Source organism: Ursus arctos, unplaced genomic scaffold (assembly GCF_023065955.2).
Source record: "Ursus arctos isolate Adak ecotype North America unplaced genomic scaffold, UrsArc2.0 scaffold_6, whole genome shotgun sequence".
Classification (NCBI taxonomy): domain Eukaryota; kingdom Metazoa; phylum Chordata; class Mammalia; order Carnivora; family Ursidae; genus Ursus; species Ursus arctos.
The window spans coordinates 53,524,678-53,531,354 of record NW_026623078.1 but is presented as its reverse complement, the minus strand read 5'-3'; the positions used below and the strand labels follow the sequence as shown (position 1 = coordinate 53,531,354).

Here is a 6,677-nt window from a genome sequence, read left to right as displayed (position 1 = left end):
TGTAGATCCTGCCACAAAAATTCTAAGGGGGTTCATAGTGGGCTTGAGATGGACATTTTTTTTTTTTAAAGATTTTATTTATTTATTCGACAGAGACAGAGACAGCCAGCGAGAGAGGGAACACAAGCAGGGGGAGTGGGAGAGGAAGAAGCAGGCTCATAGCAGAGGAGCCTGATGTGGGGCTCGATCCCACAACGCCGGGATCACGCCCTGAGCTGAAGGCAGACGCTTAACCGCTGTGCCACCCAGGCGCCCCGAGATGGACATTTTTTTAAAACAAGTGCCAAGTTTATTTGTTCACTTTTTGCATTTGAAGTATTCTTCATGACATCCTTGAGACTCTTTTGCGCTTCACCACACAACTGCAACTAACCACTCTTCAGGGTTTCCCCTCTCTGTCAGTTTTACGAAGGCCTGTCCATCCCCCTAGTTTCTTATTGTCATGAGCCTTAATTAGGCTGATTTGTTGTTCGCCATGAAGGGCCTCCACCAACTTGACATACATGGACTCATCACAGTTGGATGCAAGCACACAAAGATGGGCTTGGTGCCAAGACACGGGCAGCTTTGCAAATTCCATGTGCCAGAGCATGGTGGAAGAGGGCAGTCTTCAGCACCTCTTATAAAGCAGCATTGCTGTCCATTACCCCTCCAGTAGCAATGCCATGGCGGCGCGTTACGGGTGAAGCCAGATCTTGAATGGACCTTAGCCTCTGCCCAGTTTGTTGATGGCAGGGAAAGAGGGAATATGCATTTTTTTAAAAGATTTTATTTATTTATTTGACAGAGAGACAGCCAGCGAGAGAGGGAACACAAGCAGGGGGAGAGGAAGAAGCAGGCTCCCAGTGGAGGAGCCTGATGTGGGGCTCGATCCCAGAATGTCGGGATCATGCCCTGAGCCAAAGGCAGACCGTTAACGACTGCGCCACCCAGGCGCCCCGGGAATATGCATTTTTAATAAGCACTATAAAGGCTTCTGAAATGCCACATGTTAGACACACTGCACTGGAAACCAAATCTGATATTCTACTCATAATTACTATGTCCATCAATAAGATGTGAGTTCAATTGGAACAAAAACCTTCTGAAGATAAAAAGATCATGAACTTCCATTCATTATGTAACATCTCTAGTCTATTTGGGGCATTCAATGAGTTTCTTAATAGAATTCTTACCACCATTTGACATGTGATAAGTGTGAAATGAACAAATACTGAAAATAAGGAATTAATAGGAAACCTCCTGACACATTCTTTCTGATCATCCTGACCTGGTATAGCCAGGAGAGTTTATTTCCTATGGCACTTGATTCACATTTAGGTGATACTCTTATTTTTCAATACAGGCACAATGTCACCCATGAATTTGTTTGCAGAATTAGAGCCCGATGAGTATGTGTTCTTTTTTCAAAGGTATCCTATGCCCTCTCTCTTCAGGTTCTTCCTGCCCACAGTTCCCTCTCCCTGGGACTGTTTTACCAAACCAATCCATAGTACCCCCACCCTCCCAAACACACATTCCTACTCAAGTCTTAACTTAAAGATCATTTCCTCATCTGGCCTCTCACATTGGTAAGGGCCCCTCCAATATGGTCCCAGGGCTGTAGTCATTCCTGCAATACTACCATTACTTAAAAGAAATCTAGAATCCCTTTTTTTTGTGTTTTGTTGTTTTTTAAATCTGTTGCTTGTGTTCCAGTACTGTCTAGTAGAACTTTCTATGATAGCAGAAACGTTCTTTATCTGTGCTCAATCCAAGAAACCTGTTGCTTAAGCCTGTGCCCTAAACCACCATAGGAAAACTACCTCCTGACACCAAATAATTAATTACTTCATTTGTAACTTACCTTTTCTGTTAAGTTATGTGTTTCTTCCTATATTCATTCATTTGGCTGAGGGGGCAGGAAAGATTAGAGGAAACTCTCACACAAGAGGTGACATTGGAGAAGGTGGAGAGCAGTGAAGAGGTATTTCCTTGCAGAACAGAGAAAGGTCCTTCAGGCAGATGAAACACCATGGACAAAGGTTCAGAGCTTGAAACAGCAAAACAAAGTACAGGAAGTCTCACAGTCAAAGACAATGTCTAAGGAAGATGTGAATGGAACCCAACATAAAAATTTCATATAAGATAGGGGAAATTTTGGGGCACCTGGGTGGCACAGCAGTTAAGCATCTGCCTTCGGCTCAGGGCGTGATCCCGGCGTTGTGGGATCGAGCCCCACATCAGGCTCCTCCGCTATGAGCCTGCTTCTTCCTCTCCCACTCCCCCTGCTTGTGTCCCCTCTCTCGCTGGCTATCTCTATCTCTGTCGAATAAATAAATAAAATCTTAAAAAAAAAAAAAGATAGGGGAAATTTTGATTAGAACTTGATACTGGAAAGTGAAAAGAAAAATTACAAATATAATCTATATTGTCATATATATTTAACAGAAGTTAGGTAGTGGCTGTGAGTCTGTCCTCATTTTTCAGAATAAACAAAATTAGTTGATTTAGGGCTTGGGAATCTACTTTTAAAAAACAAAACATATCTAGTAGCACATTTGATGTGGTGAAGTTCTTCATTTTTCTCAGCTGCCTCCCTTAATCTATGATCTTCAAATGCTTCTCTTTTGACGATCCTATTATGTCCATTTTTTCCTCTTTAATTATAAACCGGTCTAACCCTGCAAGACTTATTTATCAGTGTTTGCCTGATTCTAGCATTTCTCCAACATCACTTCCATTAATTTCATGAAACCCTGAATCAGGGTTATTCCTATTATGATGATTTTTGTGTCCCAAACTAACCAGAGACATTTGGATAACGATTATCAGTTTAGGAACTGCCTACAGTTCAGCATGGCCGGAGTGTTGGGTGTGAGGTAGGGAGCAGTGGGAAAACCTTGACATTTATAAGCTGGAGGTGTTCAGTAAGTAACTGACTTTTTGACCTTCAGATTTCTCTTCTATTTTGAGGAAGCCATTGCGAGAGTTCAAGAAAACTGCAAAAATGAAAGTATATGCCAGGAGGATGATGGTCCCTCAGCAAACACTCATGGTTTTTCCTACAATACTTTGGCTATCCTGTATTTGATAGCCACATTTGATGGATTGATTGACTTGTGCATGATTGGATTTTTTATCTTGTTACTCTGTCAAATAAACACAAAACCTGATAGATGAATTTGTATGCTGCAAAGGGACAAAGTAAGGAAAGGCCTGTCAATTTTTAAGACAGGGGTTTCTAAGAAGCTAGTTTCACATTGAATATATAGAGAAAAGCAGAACAGGAATGCAAGATATGACATATGCTGAGGATGATACCACTGAGACTAAACAGAGCTGGCATCTGTAAGACATGCAAAGATTTTTTTATTCCAGGGCCAAGGGATTCTGGAATCCAGCCCTTCCTGCCTGTCATTCATTCTAGAGAAATAAGTTAATTAGACAGTGAAAGAGGAGGATGAGCATGCCTCATTGCAGTCTTAAAATTGAATTTATAAATAAAAATAAGAAAATGGAGCTCATCCTAGGCTCTTCTGAGGAATTATTGACAAATTTGGGACTCACTGACATCTAATCTGAAATGCAATTTTTCTGTCTATTGTTTTCTAAAATCATTTTTGAATTCATATTTTAACATACTTGTTTTTAGAATGTTTTATTTCCTTCCCTCAAGAACAAAAGAATTCTTGGAAAGGAATTGTATGTGAAAATTAGCTGAGTGGTTTGCAACCATTTACAATGGAAATTTCTGTGCCGTGGCAGTGTCTAGAATATCGCATTTACCTTATCATACAATTCCCATTACTACAAAGATAGCTCAGAGACAAAATCTCAGCAAGGTCCTGATTTTCTAATGAGAAACTGAGAATAATAATGAGATTTGTTATGAGATTAGAATCAGAATCATGAAATCATGGACAGAGGAAGGAACAAATTTGAGATTTTAATCTTTGTGTTTTGTGTTCCAACCACATAGTAAAGTATCTCGAAAGAAATTTTTTGTAATTTCCATGAGGTGGTATTTGGAGCTATTTTCCTGGTGTGGGTTAATTTCTTGGAAATAAGTCCTAAGGATGAATGATCATGTCTAAAGGAGAACAATGCTAATAGGCTGTATCTTAATCATATACTTCTCCTTGGGAAAATTTTAACCAAGAATTGAGCATGGAAGCGTTGAAAGTCATACTATTTTTTTTTAAAGATTTTATTTTATTTATTTGACAGAGATAGAGACAGCCAGCGAGAGACGGAACACAAGCAGGGGGAGTGGGAGAGGAAGAAGCAGGCTCATAGCGGAGGAGCCTGATGTGGGGCTTGATCCCGTAACGCCGGGATCACGCCCTGAGCTGAAAGCAGACGCTTAACCGCTGTGCCACCCAGGCACCCCCTGAAGGTCATACTATTGATTTGAGAAAAACTGTTTTGGAAGAGCAAGACCAGATATTAACAACAGGGCATAGTGAAAATCTAAGCTTCCTGACACAAATGTTGTAAAAGAACATTCTTTTAGGTTAATTTTATTAATATATAAATAAGCTTTTCTAAATTGATAAGAGAAAGCTCAACAATTCAACAGAAGACATGAACGTGCAGTTCACAGAGAAAGAAATGGCTTTTAAATAGGAAAAATGCTTTAAGTAGGCAATTATTAACTCAAAGAAAAATAGAACGTTGTACAAGAGATGCAATCTTCCTTCACAATTTGGCTCAGCAATAAATTATATAGAAATAATAACCTAAATGCTGAACCTAATATACCTGTAAGTAGCTTAGTGAACAAGATGGACTTGGAAGGCTCCTCTGCCATCTTATTTTTTCAAGCTCCATGTATGGAATATCAGACAATTTCTATCACTTTTCTAAGTACTTTTAGGTTATTAATGAAAAGTCTCAATTTTTTTTCAGGTTATCCAAAGTCCAGTGTAATCTGATATCAGACAGCTAGCTCTTATCCAGTTTATACTTCTCCTCTCCCACAGCTTGGGCCCGATGCAGCCTTGAAATTTGCAGTGGGCAAGAAGTACAGGCAGGGCTGCCAAATAAAACACAAAACGCCCAGCTTAATGTGAATTCCCGAATGCAACAAATACTTTTAGGAAAATTATGTCCCAAATATTGTATAGGGTGTACTTATACTAAAAAAAAAAAAAAATTCATTGCTTATCTGAAAGTCAGATTTAACTGGGTATCCTGTACTTGTATTTGCTAAATCCGGCCTCCCCGGGTAGAGGATTGACGTCACTTTATTCCGTCTTGCTCACTCTGCTGCCTCTGGCTCCTCTAGGGTTTGATGTAGACATGGAAGGGGTACAAAGGACAGGAAGGATACTCTTGGCCTGCAGGATTGTCATCCATGATGGGTACCTCCTCATATGTCTTAAGTCCAAGGCTCACCCATGGGAGCACCTCCATCTTTGACCACTGACAACTGTCCAGTTGGCACCTGGCTTCTGGTTGTCCACTCTTTGTGGGAGTCATTTTTTTATCCTTCCGTATGGTACTAATGGGTGGGAAACTTTTGAAAGCCACCTATTGGCAGCTCTCCTCCACAGAATCCAGTCTGGCCTGCAGAAAACCGCATCCTTGCTCCACCAGTCCTCAGAAATGCTGGCCAACCTTGACACTTTGTCGTGCTATCGGGAAGGCTGCTCCTGCCAGCTTCTGGCCTGCCAACTTTTTTTCAGGTGTCAGTCACCAAGTATGTGCTTACCCCCTCAAACTTCAGGGAACACCTATGGTTCTCTCTGAGGAACCTCTTGAAATCCCCTTTATCAACTTTAGGATGAGTAGGAGGAGTGTTCCCATCCTGCCTTGGGGATATGGTGGAAAGCAATGCTGCTAACTCCATCCAACGTAAGCTCTGACACAGGCCACTTCAACACCCTAGTTAATTCTCTCTATTTTTTTTTAAGATTTTATTTTTAAGTAATCTCTACGCACAATGTGGGGCTCGAACTCATGACCCCAAGTTTAAGAGTTGCAATCTCTTCCAACTGAGCCAGCCAGGTGTCCCCCCTCCTTAGTTAATTCTTGAGACCGCAGGGGGTTAGTGGCTAAGGCTGGAAGAATCACTCTGGGGCCACCTGATTTGCAAGCCTTGCATGGATTGTGTAGCTTCTCTAGTTGGAATGTGGGCGCTCTGTACCTATTGTTCTCATCTTCGGAGTCTCAGTTCAGTCTCAGAGACTTAGAAAATCTATTTTAACAACCTATTGCATAACTAAAAATGGTTATATAATCAAATTGTGACGATAACAAGAGGGTGTGTGTGTGTGTAGGGATAGGGGTTGTCATAAATGAAAATCCTCATTTATCATAACAGGAAGGCAGAAGAGAGAATTTCAAACTGATAAATCAAGAATTAACAGTACAAGCACATTACTTAGAAATATGGAGATATGGGTGGGGGGATGGGTTAGCCTGGTGATGGGTATTAAGGAGGACACCTGTTGCAATGAGCACTGGGTGTTATACACAAATAATGAATCACGGACTACGTCAACAACTAATGAGGTACCGTATGGTGACTAACATAACAGAAAGAAAGAAAGAAAGAAAGGAAGGAAGAAAAGGAAGGAAGGAAGGAAGAAAGAAAGAAAGAAAAAGAAAAGAGGGAGAGAGGAAGGGAGGAAGGAAGGAAGGAAGAAAAGAAAGACAGGTGGAGATAAATACCAGATGGAAGATCCGAGTGA

The 6,677-nt window shown here is 40.9% G+C and overlaps 1 pseudogene; it reads right to left on the bottom strand.

Annotated features, from left to right (window-relative positions):
* Nucleotides 1-297: 297 nt before the first annotated feature.
* LOC113252684 (40S ribosomal protein S12-like) lies at nt 298-1,610 on the bottom strand (annotated as a pseudogene).
* Between the last annotated feature and the right edge of the window lie 5,067 nt (nt 1,611-6,677).